A 13207-nucleotide genomic window follows, 5' to 3' on the forward strand; every position below is an offset into this window, starting at 1 on the left:
GATCGTCTGGAAATCTGGAAGCCTTACCCGTCTGCCAGGTCTCCCATGGAGGTATTACTCTCTAGAAACATTATGTGATTCTTGCCCACTCTCTGGGGCTCGAAACGACTTTTAGCAAAGCTACTAATTCATCATCATAAAGTTAGATAATAGCCAAAGTGAACGGAATGAATTTTACAACGCTATTTACCGGCTGTTTTTAGTATTCTAAAGACACAAATCAGGGAACCACTTTCCACGGGCAATTCACAAAGACTGCCTTAAAAGACCTCACGTCCACATTTCTACCCAAATGTCCTATTGATACCCTAAACCCAACGGCCATTTATCTTGAATGACAGTCGTTCAAAAATTCGTTATCAACCCCCGCCCCAAACACAAGCTTAGTCAGGTCTATCTAGTTCCCAGTAACCAGGACGGTGACCCTCACGAGTTAACGCGAGGGTGTGGGCCTGCTCATCTGCCGGGCCCCTCACCTCCTAACAGTCTACTCTCTCGTATCAGCGCGGTCTAGCGGGGGCGGTTCGGGGCAGTGGGTCCCTCCACTCCCGCTTTCCCGCCCAGGTCTTCCCCGCCCTTCGCTACGCAGGCAGCGGCCCGCACGTGACCCGACCTTTCGGCCTGGGCCTCGCGTCTCCTTCCTCCTCTGCAGCTCCTCGCCTGCACTGGGTCCGGCCTCGGAGAAAAGCCTCGCCAGGCCTTCATAAATGCCCTCGCTCCGCCCAGTTCCCCGACTGGAGCACCCACACAGGCACCGTGGAGACCGGCAGGAGCGCGAGGACGCCTCTCCGCACGCGCGCCGCGCCGCCCCGCCCTTCCATCGGCCTGAGGAACCGGGGGCCGGTCAGAGCGTGCCTCGCCTCCGCGCCCGGGGCTCCGCCGCGCACCGTCCACCTTTCCGGGCGGCATTAGCACACAATAGTCGGCTCGCGGCATTTAAGCTCGCCGTGTTCCTGCAAGTCGTCACCCGTAGAAACAGCCTTCCCCGGGGCGGCCTCGAAGCTCCTGCGGAGTGACGGGAAGAGGCTGGTAGAGGGGAGGGGGAGACAAGGAAGACTTTCATTTTCAAGAAAAACTTTCGCCCTCCCGACCTCCCCCGCACTCATCTCAGGATAGAAACGTCCCTTGACTGAGCTAATGGTGTTGTGTTAAAGGAAAGAGATGGTTTTTCTTTTAAATGTAACAGTTTCTTCCTTGTGAGGTAATGCGGAGCCCGTGCGTACCCAGAATCCCCGAGGTCTCGCGTGGCGTGTTTCCGGTGGCTGTGCTCCCGCGGCAGCGGCGGGGCGAGGCTCGGACGAGCGTCATCCGCTTCTCTCAGCCTCCGCTCCGGCGGGATCCTCACTCGTTTCCCGTTTCTCTCCGCAAATTAACAGTTTCCTTGTATTTTGTGATTGTAAGAAGAATACTGCTTTTTAAAAAAATGCCTACTCCCTGCAACTGTCCAGTAGTAAGTACATAAACCTGTATGAAAGAAACTTAAACTCACCCGATCTCGTCACCCAGAAATAACCGTATTAACATAGTGCTGTATAAACTTGGAGACTTTTCCATATATACACGTAAAGCTTTTTTTAAAATAGAATGTGAACATGTTATATTCTCCAAATAATGTTTCATATCTTTCCAGATAAATTAAAGTAGGTTACGTAATCATTTTTAATGGCTATGTGGATGTAATGGCATTTAATGGCTATATGGTTATAATATGTACAACCAACCCCTAAATTGTTGGACTTTTAGGGTATTTACAGTTTTTTACTTGTGCAAGCAAAACTAGATGAGTGTTCTTATACATAAACCTGTACATATCCCTGATAATTTCCTTACTATAAATTCATACAAATATAATTACTGGATCAAAGGGAATGCACATTTGTAAGATTCTAGATATTGTTACCAGACTCTTCCCTTGAAGAGTATAGAATACTTTTCCACCAACATAGTAGCTAATGAATGACAGCTGGGTCTTCCTCTCTTTGCCAGTCGAGTATTGTTAATCTTTGTGATCTTTGTCACCTTTAAAAAAATCTTTTATCATCTTTATCGTCTTGTTTTAATTTGCATTTTGTTGACTAAGTGTAAAACTGAACATCTTCCGTACATTTATTGGGTCTGTTTCTGTGAATTGCCAGTTCATGATTTCTGCCTATTTGAAATAGTCACATTTTTTAAATTACAAGAGCTTTTTGTAAATTAGGACTATTAACCTTTGTCTGAAACATAATCACAAGTATTTTTCAATTTTTAAATTTATCTTTAAATATAGCCTGTGGTGTTTATTTGCCGAAGGAAGTTTTTCTTTCTTTTGTTTTCTTTATATGGCTTCCACCCAATGAAACTTTTATTGGAAGAAAAAAAGGGGCGTCTAGCAAAAAGAACATAGGATGCCAGATGGACTAATACAATTAGCAAAGGATACGGTTCATCTCTAAGTTATTTGTATATTATCAGTTTCAATTAAAATGCAAAAAAAAAAGATACTTTATAGATCTCAAGAAAACAATACTAAAATTCACTTAAGAAAAAGTACATGGTTTTAACTTTCAAAGAAAGTTATTTTAAAAGGGGAGAGAGAAGCAGAGTAGAGAATGGACTATCCTGACATGATGTGTGGGCTAAATAGAAAGACAATAGGAGTACAAGAAAAGTACATGATAAGGTTATATAAAATGTATACCATAAAATTATATATGTTCAGTTTTGTATTATTTAAAAACTTTATATAGAATTAATCAGAATTAGAACCCATAAATAGGTGCAAATGAGTAAGAAGTTTAAGGTGATGGGGTTCTTGTGAAGTTTTTCATTTTTAGGTAGGTCTTTTCCTTTATTTACATTTCCAGCTTTAATGTCATGCTTACCAGTGTGTATTTTCTTCTAACATTTTTAGGTATCTTCTTAAAAATATTTCAATAGTTAATCCTCCTGAAATTTGTTTAGGAGGAGGAAAGGAAGAATCTAGCTTAATTTTTTTTTCCCTAAACGACTTGATGGTTGCCCTATACCATTTAGTGAATGCTCAGTCTTCCCTGTAGATTTGAAATTCTACCTTTATACAGTACTAAATTTCCATATGTACTTTATTTTCTGTTCCATTGATTTATTTGTTATTGGACAATAATATTATTGTTTTAATGTACTTTTTTTTTTTTTTTTAAGAAAGTCACTTTTTTTTTCTAACTTTTGGGTTTTATTTATTTATTTATTTATCTATTTATGGCTGTGTTGGGTCTTCATTTCTGTGCGAGGGCTTTCTCTAGTTGCGGCAAGTGGGGGCCACTCTTCATCGCGGTACGCGGGCCTCTCACTATTGCGGCCTCTCTTGCTGCGGAGCACAGGCTCCAGACGCGCAGGCTCAGTAGTTGTGGCTCACGGGCCTAGTTGCTCCGCGGCATGTGGGATCTTCCCAGACCAGGGCTCGAACCCGTGTCCCCTGCATTGGCAGGCGGATTCTCAACCACTGAGCCACCAGGGAAGCCCCTGGTTTAATGTACTTTTAAATTATTTTTAAATTTCTGGTAGGGTAAATCCCTGCTTAATGGTCTTCTTTTTTGGAGTAGTTCTTTAAGAAGTGTCTTTTTGTAGAGAAGGGACTTGAGGACACGGGGAGGGGGAAGGGTAAGCTGGGACGAAGTGAGAGAGTGGCATGGACCATGTATACACTACCGAATGTAAAATAGATAGCTAGTGGGAAGCAGCCGCATAGCACAGGGAGAACAGCTTGGTGCTTTGTGACCACCTAGAGGGGTGGGATAGGGAGGGTGGGAGGATGACGCAAGAGGGAGGAGATATGGGGATATATGTATACGTATAGCTGATTCACTTTGTTATACAGCAGAAACTAACACACCATTGTAAAGCAAGATGTTAAAAAAAGACGTTAAATAAAAGACACTGGGGTTTGTGTTAGTCATTATCCCTCTTATAAGCATAGAAAAAAGGGAATAATCAGAATCATTGACATAGGAAAAGTGGTGTTACTGGTGTTTTACCAAGAAAAAAAAAGTGTCTTTCAAAAATATATTTGATATATATAAAAGAAAATTTTGTCATATATATACATTAAAAAACATAATGTGAAACAAACCACCAATGTAATATCTAGAACATAACCAATAACTTGCATCAATCTATGTGCTCTTCCCATTCTACCTATGCCATTCTCTCCATAGATATTTCTTCCATAGTAACTTTAAAATTATTTTATCAAATTAAGAATTGTGATTTTGATTTGAATTGCATTAATTTTATAGACTAATTTAGGGGAAATGGGCATCTTTATAAAAGTAATAAAATATGTGGTTTTTACTGAGTGCTTTATTTGTGTTAATTCATTTAATCCATGCAACAACCCTATTATCATCACCCTCATTTTACAGATGAGGAAACTGAAGTGTAAAGAGATTGAATAACTTGTTGAAGGTCAAGCAACAAATAAGTTGGCAAAGTCAAACTCAGGCAGTTTGGTCCCAGAGCTTGTGCTCTTAACCTCTGTATTGTATTGCCTCTCCACAATGTGGAATCTGCTCATCTATAATGGACATGTCATTCAATTTGCCTGCACCACCCACTCATGTTCCAGTCTGCATCCTTATCCCATGTTAGTAAGCAGATAGCCACTTAACCCTCTCTCTTCCCCTGCCATAGCTGCTTGGACCAGGAGTAGGTGGATAACTGATTCAAACTGGTCCAATCAGATTCTCTCTCAAGAAATTTGCAATCAGTCTTACCTGGGCTCTTGACCTAGAAAGTGATGACACAAGGGTAAGGCAGGGAGAGACGTTTGACCCACGTGCAGGTAGTACAGAGAAAGCAGGCCTGCAGAGAGCAGCAGATGCACAGAGAGCAGCAGAGTTAGGAAGCCCTGTGGTCCCCGAAGAGGGTAGTGGGGTAGTTGCCTGGCGTTCTGGGGCTTTCCAGGTCCTGGTTTACCCTACTAAGGTCTTACTGCCCTTTCTGCTCCTGGGGACCTACACAAGTTACCTCTCTTCAAATAAATTTCTCTTTCAGTTTAAAGTCACCTGATTCCTCTTCCTTTTGAAACCAAATATGCAGTCTAGAAATATGTGGCCCTCTATTTACCCAAGTTTTCTTTTAATGTTTCCCAGTGGCATTTTCTTCATAGATCCCGTACATTTCTTGTTCACTTCATTCCTAAATATATCTTAGGTGTTTTTTGCTCTTTACAGTGATAATATCTGTTACTGTTGTCCGCTTTACATTTTAATCTACAAAAATTCTACTTTCATCAGTTGAGTCTGCCAAATGTCAGTGGCTTGTAAGTGTGACATTAGCCTTTCAGATGTGTTTCAAAATGATATGTTTCCACTAGACAGTTTTTTTTAGTTCTATACTGTCAGTTGTTCTGGTGATGATTCATGTGAGGATGATGATGATTCATCTGATGGGAGTGAGCCACAGGATCCCAAAGTATAGAATTTCCTTAATTTAAAAAGAAAGTATCATATATGAATAGAAACATTGAGTTTCCAACAATATTTAGCTAATGTTAAAACAGATAAAATGAAGAAAGCTTTTTTTTTTTTTTTTTGGCCGCACCGTGCAGCTTGTGGGATTTTAGTTCCCTGACCAGGGATTGAACCTAGGCCCACAGCAGTGAGAGCACAGAGTCCTAACTACTGGACCACCAGGGAATTCCCGAAAGCTATTTTCATTAAGACCAATTTTTCAGATACAAAATGAGAAAACAATAGGGGGCATTATTTAGATAAATATTTCAAATACAGTAGACAAAAATACAGGGATTAGAGAAATTGATATCTCACTCAATGCAGGCACATAATCCTTCATCCAAACCCTTTGGGCCAAATGTGTTTCAGAACTCAGAATTGTTGGGATTTTAGACAGGAATATAATGCATATACCATATTTTCTATAACACCTCAGTGGGGTCTGGTGTAGCATCTTAGAATCAAACATATTAATATTCATGCCACAAAAATGCATTAGTATTAACATTAATTTGGATAAAGCTATATAACATATAATAACTACGTATCTGTTTGGGTCAGATTTTGCTGCTAAATGAGTTTGCCTTAAACTTGTGAAAAATTTTAGGTTTCTAGAGCTTTTTTGGAATTTGGAATTTTAGATAATGGTTTACAGACCTGTGCAAGCAAGTATGTTCTGATTTCAATATCTGGCCAGCTCTGGGGTTCAATTAAAGCATTCTTTGAAGTCCTGGCTATGTTAGATAGTCTTGTGGTTTGGGGTGTTTAGTCTGAAGGCAAGAGAGTTCACTTTTAGAAGAACAAAATACAGACTTTGAAGTAATTATTGAAAAAGTAATGGGTAAAGTATCTTAACTTGAATTCTTGACCTTTGTCGTCAGTCATTATTTCAGTGGGAGGTGTTCTGGTTGAAAAGAATTGTAATAAACAATAACACTTCCTAGAAAATCTTAACATTAAAAATTGCCTTATTTTTCCTTAAGCCTATTGATGAAGGGCTCCTTGGTGTGTTTTCATCTTTTATTTTTAGCCCATAGAAACACTACCTTCTAAATAACATATGACTGTAAAGATATTGTTTCAGTTGACTCTTTTAAGGTATCAAAATTAAGGAACCTATTCAGTCATTATATACGTTGAGTGCCTACTCTGTCAGACTGTGCTAAGTACTGAGGATATAGTCTGGTGAGAGAGAGGCACACATAAATAGGACTTTATAATATCCTGTGATAAGTGATGGGATAGGGTAAGTACAGTGTGCTGTGGAACACCGTGTTCTGGGGTGAGGGAAGGACTGAAGGTTAAGTAAGAATTAGGCAAGTGAAATGGGGAGGGAAATAAAAAATGTTCTAACACAATGATTTTCCAAGTATGGTTCATGGACCAGCAGCATCAGCATCACCTGGGAATTTGTCAGAAATACAGATTCTCAGGACTTATCCCAGACCTACTGAATTTAAAACTCTGAGAGTGGAGCCTAGCAATCTGTTTGTTTTTTTTTTTTTAAGCATTATTTTATTTTGTTTTGTTTTGTTTTTGGCTGCACCAAGCGGCCTGTGGGATCTTAGTTCCCTGACCAGGGATAGAACCTGTGCCCCCCTGCAGTGGGGGGCACAGAGTCTTAACCACTGGACCACCAGGGAAGTCCCTAGCAATCTGTTTTAATAAGCCTGATCAGCCGGGTGATTCTGATGCACACTAAAGTTTGAGAACCACAGTTCTAAACAGCAAAAGTGGAAAAAAAAAAACAAAAAACCAAACACATCAGAGCACATAGGCAATCTGCTATAAATGGCAAGATGTTTAGTGTAACTGAATGGCGTTATTCACTATTTAGTGTAGCTGGATGGGAGTGGTGTGGCAGGGTGGAGGAGCCATGGAAATGAAAGATGAGGTTGGAAAGGTAAGCGTGCTTCATTTAGGATCTTATAGGTCATGTTAAAGAGTTTGGACTTCATTTATTCAACAAATGTTTATGCCTACATTATAAGTACAGTATACAAAATAGGTTCCCTGCTCTCAGGGAAGTTATCCTAATAAGCAAATAAATATGTATGTATATATGTCAGGTGATAAAAAATGCCATGACAAAACAACTTGGATGCATCTCCAGGGAATTATGCTAAGTGGAAAAAGCCAATCCCAAAAGGTTAATACTGTATGATTACATATATATAACATTCTTGAAATAACAAAACTATAGAAATGGAGAACAGATTGGTGGTTGTCAGGGGTTAAGGAGGGAGTAGAGGCTAGAGGGTGGTTGGTGTGGCTGTAAAAGGGCACCATGAATCCCTGAGGTGATAGAACTGTGGAAATGTCTGTATCTTGGCTGTATCAGTGTCAGTATCCTAGTTGCACTATTGCACTGTAGTTTTGTAAAATGTGACCATTAGGGGAAACTGAGTAAAGCGTACACAGGATCTCTCTGTATTATTTCTTGCAAGTGCATATGAATCTACAATTATTTCAAAATAAAAAGGTGTTAAGAATAATAAATCAGGATAGGGTATCGAGAGAGATGAGGGGACTTATTTTATACAGGATAGTTAGGAAAGGCCTAGGTGACAAAGGAAGGTAGAGCATTACATAGGAATACTTGGAGAATGTTAGAAGTACAAAGGCCCTGAGACAGAGTGTGCTTGGTGTCTGTGAGGAACAGCAAGGACACTATTGTGGATACTGTGGGTTGAGCAAGAGGGAGAGCAGTAGGAAATGAGATCAGAGAGTTGGTGGAGGTGGTGGTGGTGGTGGAAACATCATAGGGGGCTTATAGGTCACAATTAAAGACTTTTCATTTTGAGTAAAATGGGAAGCCATAGGAAAGTTTTAAGCAGAAAAAGTAACAATCTAACTTACATTTTAAATGCATTGCTTCACAAGATAAAAAACTGACCAAGTGAAGGGGACATGAGATGATAGAAGTTTGGACTAAGGTGGCAGAGCAGAAGGTAATAAGAAGTAGTGTGACTGGTAGTGTGAATAAGTTTACAGCTGACTGGATGTTCTAATGGACTGGATGTGGGGTGTGAGAGAAGGAGAGGAGTCAAGAATGATTCCAGGGTTTGGGCCTGAGCAAATGGAAGAATGGTGCTACTTTTATGAAATGGAGAAGATGAAGGAAGAGCAATAGGGCAGAAGATTAGCAGTTTAGTTTGGGGCTTGTTGAGATGCCTGTAGACATCCAAATGGAGACGTCAAATAGCCTGTTGGATATGTATACCTGTCTGCAGTTTGTGTAGGATTTGGGCTATGTGTATGAATTTGGGAGGCAATAGCATGTAAATAACATTTAAAGTCATGGACTGGATGAGAACTCCTATGAGTGAGTGTATGTAGATAAGGAAGAGGTCTATACAAGGAGTCCTAGACACTCCAATTTTTAGAGGTTAGGAAGATAAAGGAGAACTCAACAAAGAATGCAGAATGCAGAGAAAGAATGGCCATTGAGGTAGGAGGAGAACCAAGGAGGGAGGTGTCTTGGAGATCTAGTGAAAAAACTGTTTCAGGAAGAAGAAACCAAATGCTACTGATAGGTGGAATGAGATAAGAGCTGAGATTTGTCCTTGAGATTTAACTGCATGGAGGTCATTGGTGATTCTGATAGGCGCAGTTTTGATGACACAGTGGGAGGAAGACCTGATTGAAGTAGGCTCAAGAGAGAAAGGAGAGTCAGTGGAAATTAAGTATACACAATTCTTTGGAAGAGCTTTGATCAGGGAAGAGGAAGTGCAAAGAGAAGAGTCAGTAGCTCTTGCCTAAGAACAATGGGGAGTCCATGAAGAACTCTTGGTGTCTACCCTTTCAAGGACAGTTTAAAATGCTTGACACGACTGCTTTGTTAATGTGTCTTCATTAGCTATTACATGCCAGAAAGAGTGATTATGTTAGCTAACATTTAAATTTTGTGTCCTGTGAAACAATGTCATTGAAAGTGAATAAATAACTCAACTATTTAAAGAATATATGATATCAGATTTTGATTGTCTGTTTTAAGTAATAAGAGATTTGTTCCATGCCTTTGTGTGTATATATATGTGTGTGTGTGCATGTGTGTATGTATATATACAGTTGACCTTTGAACAACTTGGGATTGAATTGTGAGGGCCATTTATACACATATTTTTTCAATAAATATATTGGAAAAAGGTTTTGAGATTTGTGAAAATTTGAAAATAACTCACAAACTGAGTAGCCTAGAAATACCAAAAAATAAAAAAAGGAAGAAGAAGTTAGGATGTCATGAATGCATAAAATGTATGCAGATACTAGTCTATTTTATCATTTACTACCATAAAATATGCACAGATCTATTATAAAAAGTTAAAATTTATCAAAACACACTTAGACCATACATGGCACCATTCCCAGTTGAGAAAAAGGTAAACAAACATAAAGAGCCAGTATTAAATCATAACTGCATAAAATTAACTGTAGCACATAGTATACTACTGTAATAATTTCGTAGCCACCTCCTGTTGCTATAACGATGAACTCAAGTGTTGCGTGTTGTGAGTACAGTGCTGTGTGACGCTAATCATCTCCATGTGAGCACTTGTCTCCCTAGTAAATTGCATATTGCAGTAAAAAGTGATCTCTCATGGTTTTCAAGTATTTTTCATCGTGTTTAGTGCAATGCCATAAACTTTGAATAACACCAGGGACCCATATGAAGTGCTGCTAGTGATCCTGGAAATCCTCCCAAGAAGCAAAATCATGACATTACAAGAAAAAACTGAATTGCTTGATATGCAGCATAGATTGAGGTCTGCAACTGTGGTTACCCACCATTTCAAGATAAATAAATCCAGAGTAAAGACCATTGTTAAAAAAGAAAAGGAAAATCATGAAAACTTGTAGCTGGTGCAAAACTTTGCACTTTTGGCGAAATACCTTTTTATCTCATATTGAAAATGCAGCTTTTATGTGGGTGCAGGATTGCTATAAGAAAGGCATACCTATAGACTCTAATATGATTCGAGAGAAAAACAAAGCCATATGACAACTTAAAGCAAAAGGAAGGTAAATGATCTAAAGCTGGAGAAGTTAATGCCAGCAAAGGATGGTCTGATAATTTTAAAAAGAAGTTTGGCTTTAAAATGTCAAGATAACAGGAGAAGAAGCTTCTGCTCACTAAGAGACAGCAGAAAAGTTCCCAGACGCCATTAAGAGAATCATTGAGGAGAAAGGATATCTGTCTGAACAGGTTTTTAATGCAAACAAAAGTGCCCTATTCTGGGAGGAAAAATGCCACAAAGGACATTTATTAGTAAGGAAGAGAAGCAAGCATTTAAGGCAGGGATAGGCTAACTCTACTGTTTTGTGCAAATACAGTCAGGTTTATGATCAGGACTGCCCTTATCTATAAGGCTGCTAACTCCTGAGCTTTGAAGGGAAAAGATAAACACCAGATGCCAGTCTTTTGGTTTTACAACTAGAAGGCCTAGACAACCAGAACCATTTTTCTGGATTGGTTCCGTCAATGCTTTGTCCCTAAAGTCAGGAAGTACCTTGCCGGTAAGTGATTGCCTTTTAAATTTCTTTTGATATTGGACAATGTCTTTGGCCACTTCGAACCCCATGAGTTCAACACCAAGTGTGTCGAAGTTGCCACTTGCCCCCAAACACAACATCTCTAATTCAGCCTCTAGATCAGAGGTCATAAGAACCTTTAAACCTCGTTGCACATGGTACTTTATGGAAAGGATTGTCAATGCTATGGAAGAGAACCCCAAGAGAGAGAACATCATGAAAGTCTGGAAGGATTACACCATTGAATATGCCATCACTGTTATAGAAAAAGCCGTGAACACCATCAAGCCTGAAACGATGAATTCCTGCTGGAGAAAACTGTGTCCAGATGTTGTGCGTGACTTCACAGATTGACAGAGCCAATCAAGGAGATCATGAAAGAGATTATGGATATACAGCAAAAAAGGTGGGGATGGAAGGTGAAGAGTTTCAAGATATGGATCTTGGAGAAATCTAAGAGCTAACAGACACCACACCAGAGGAATTAACAGAAGATGACTTGGTGGAGAAGAGTGCTTCCGAACCAGGGCCAGGAAATGAGGAAGAAGACGTAGAAGAAGCAGTGGCAGAAACAATTGACATTAGACAATCTGGCAGAAGGGTTCTGATTATTCAAGACTACTTTTGACTTCTTTTATAACCTAGGCCCTTCTGTGATATGGGCACTGAAACTAAAGCAAATGGTGTTTGCTACCATATAAAAACAATTTTAGAGAAATGAAAAAGCAAAAAAGTCATTCAGGAATTACAATGTACTTCCTTCAAATTACACCAAGTGTGCCTGCCTCTCTTGCCTCCCCTTCCATCTCCTCCACCTCGGCCACCCAAGACAACAAGACCAACCCCTCCTCTTCCTCCTCAGTGTGGAGACATGAGGATTAAATGAAATAATGTACATGAGGGGTTTATTACAGAGCAATAACAAAAAGTACATCTGATTTGATTTTTTTAAAGCAAAACTATTAATTCTTTTGCAACTAACTAGTTCACATCTAATGCTTCCATATATTTACATATATATATTCCCCAAAACCCTTTAATGTAGATTTACATGAAAATATTCCTTGGTTCCAGAAAGAAATACAGAAGTGAAATCAGTTTTAGTAATTGTTTCCCAATTTAGAACATTATGTGGGCTGGAATTCTGCTTTTAATGGACTAGTCTCTTAAAGTGTACAGATATAAAACCTAGAGATGGGGGAGGGGACAATCCTATAAGACAGGAGATTTGGACATTTCTGCTGTGTGGTCTGAATAGTACATAACCAGTTTTCAGAGAAAATACTTATATGTAATATTTGCCAAGAATTTACTGTCAAACTACCAGGCTCTGTGCAGAGAGGTAACCTGTCCAAAGCTCTGTAGTTTGTAAGTGGGAGAGGTGGGATTTGAACCCAGGCAGTCTGCCTCGGGAGCCCAGGAACTTCACCACCACCCTTGCAGATAAAGAGAAAGAAATTGAGGCAACAAATTGCAAGAATACTGCTTAAATTTGCCTAAGCAGAAAGCAAATTGGGAGTTATTATAAAGACACAACAAACCTGGTTACCTCCCAGAATCCAAGGGCAAGGTCTGTGGAAGGACTGTGAACTGGTGATTCAACAGGAAGCAGGCAAGAGGTCTCATTACCAAATGGCAGACTTTATACGGAGTCTGCAGTATATGTTTGGGGCTTCGACAAATAAAATATTTAATCTTCAATTATGTTCTTTTCCATAAGTGTATAATAGCACACAATATGGATGAATTAACAAACTCACAAACAAACATTAACAAACATTCATTATGTTAATTATCATTAACAAAATAACAAACTTTCTTCAAGTATAAGAGAAGCAGCACCAGCCTAGGAGTCTGAAGATTTGGTTTTTGTTCACACAAAAAGTTGACGGAAACTTTTGGGAGTGATGGATATGCTTGATATGTTTAATATCTTGGTGGCGGTGTTGGTTTCACAGATGTATACATATGTCAAAATTTAACGTTCAGTTTATTGTAAATCATTTATACCTCAATAAAGCTGTTTAATCTTTTTTTTTAATTGAAGTATAGTTGATTTACAATGTTGTGTTAGTTTCTGGTGTACAGCAAAGTGATTCAGTTATACATATATGTACATATTCTTTTTCCTTTTCTTTTCCATTATGGTTTATTACAGGATGTTGACTATAGTTCCCTGTGCTATACAGTAGGACCTTGTT

At 39.3% G+C, this 13207-nt stretch overlaps 1 long non-coding RNA gene across 1 annotated transcript in view; it reads left to right on the plus strand.

Moving 5' to 3' along the window:
* The first annotated feature begins 661 nt into the window (after positions 1-661).
* Positions 662-13207, plus strand: part of LOC103011982 (uncharacterized) — a 92990-nt gene continuing 80444 nt past the window's right edge. The window contains exon 1 of the long non-coding RNA XR_451694.2: positions 662-1450. This is a non-coding gene — a long non-coding RNA (uncharacterized LOC103011982). The remainder of the gene's footprint in view (positions 1451-13207) is intronic.

Source organism: Balaenoptera acutorostrata, chromosome 12 (assembly GCF_949987535.1).
Source record: "Balaenoptera acutorostrata chromosome 12, mBalAcu1.1, whole genome shotgun sequence".
NCBI classification, from domain to species: domain Eukaryota; kingdom Metazoa; phylum Chordata; class Mammalia; order Artiodactyla; family Balaenopteridae; genus Balaenoptera; species Balaenoptera acutorostrata.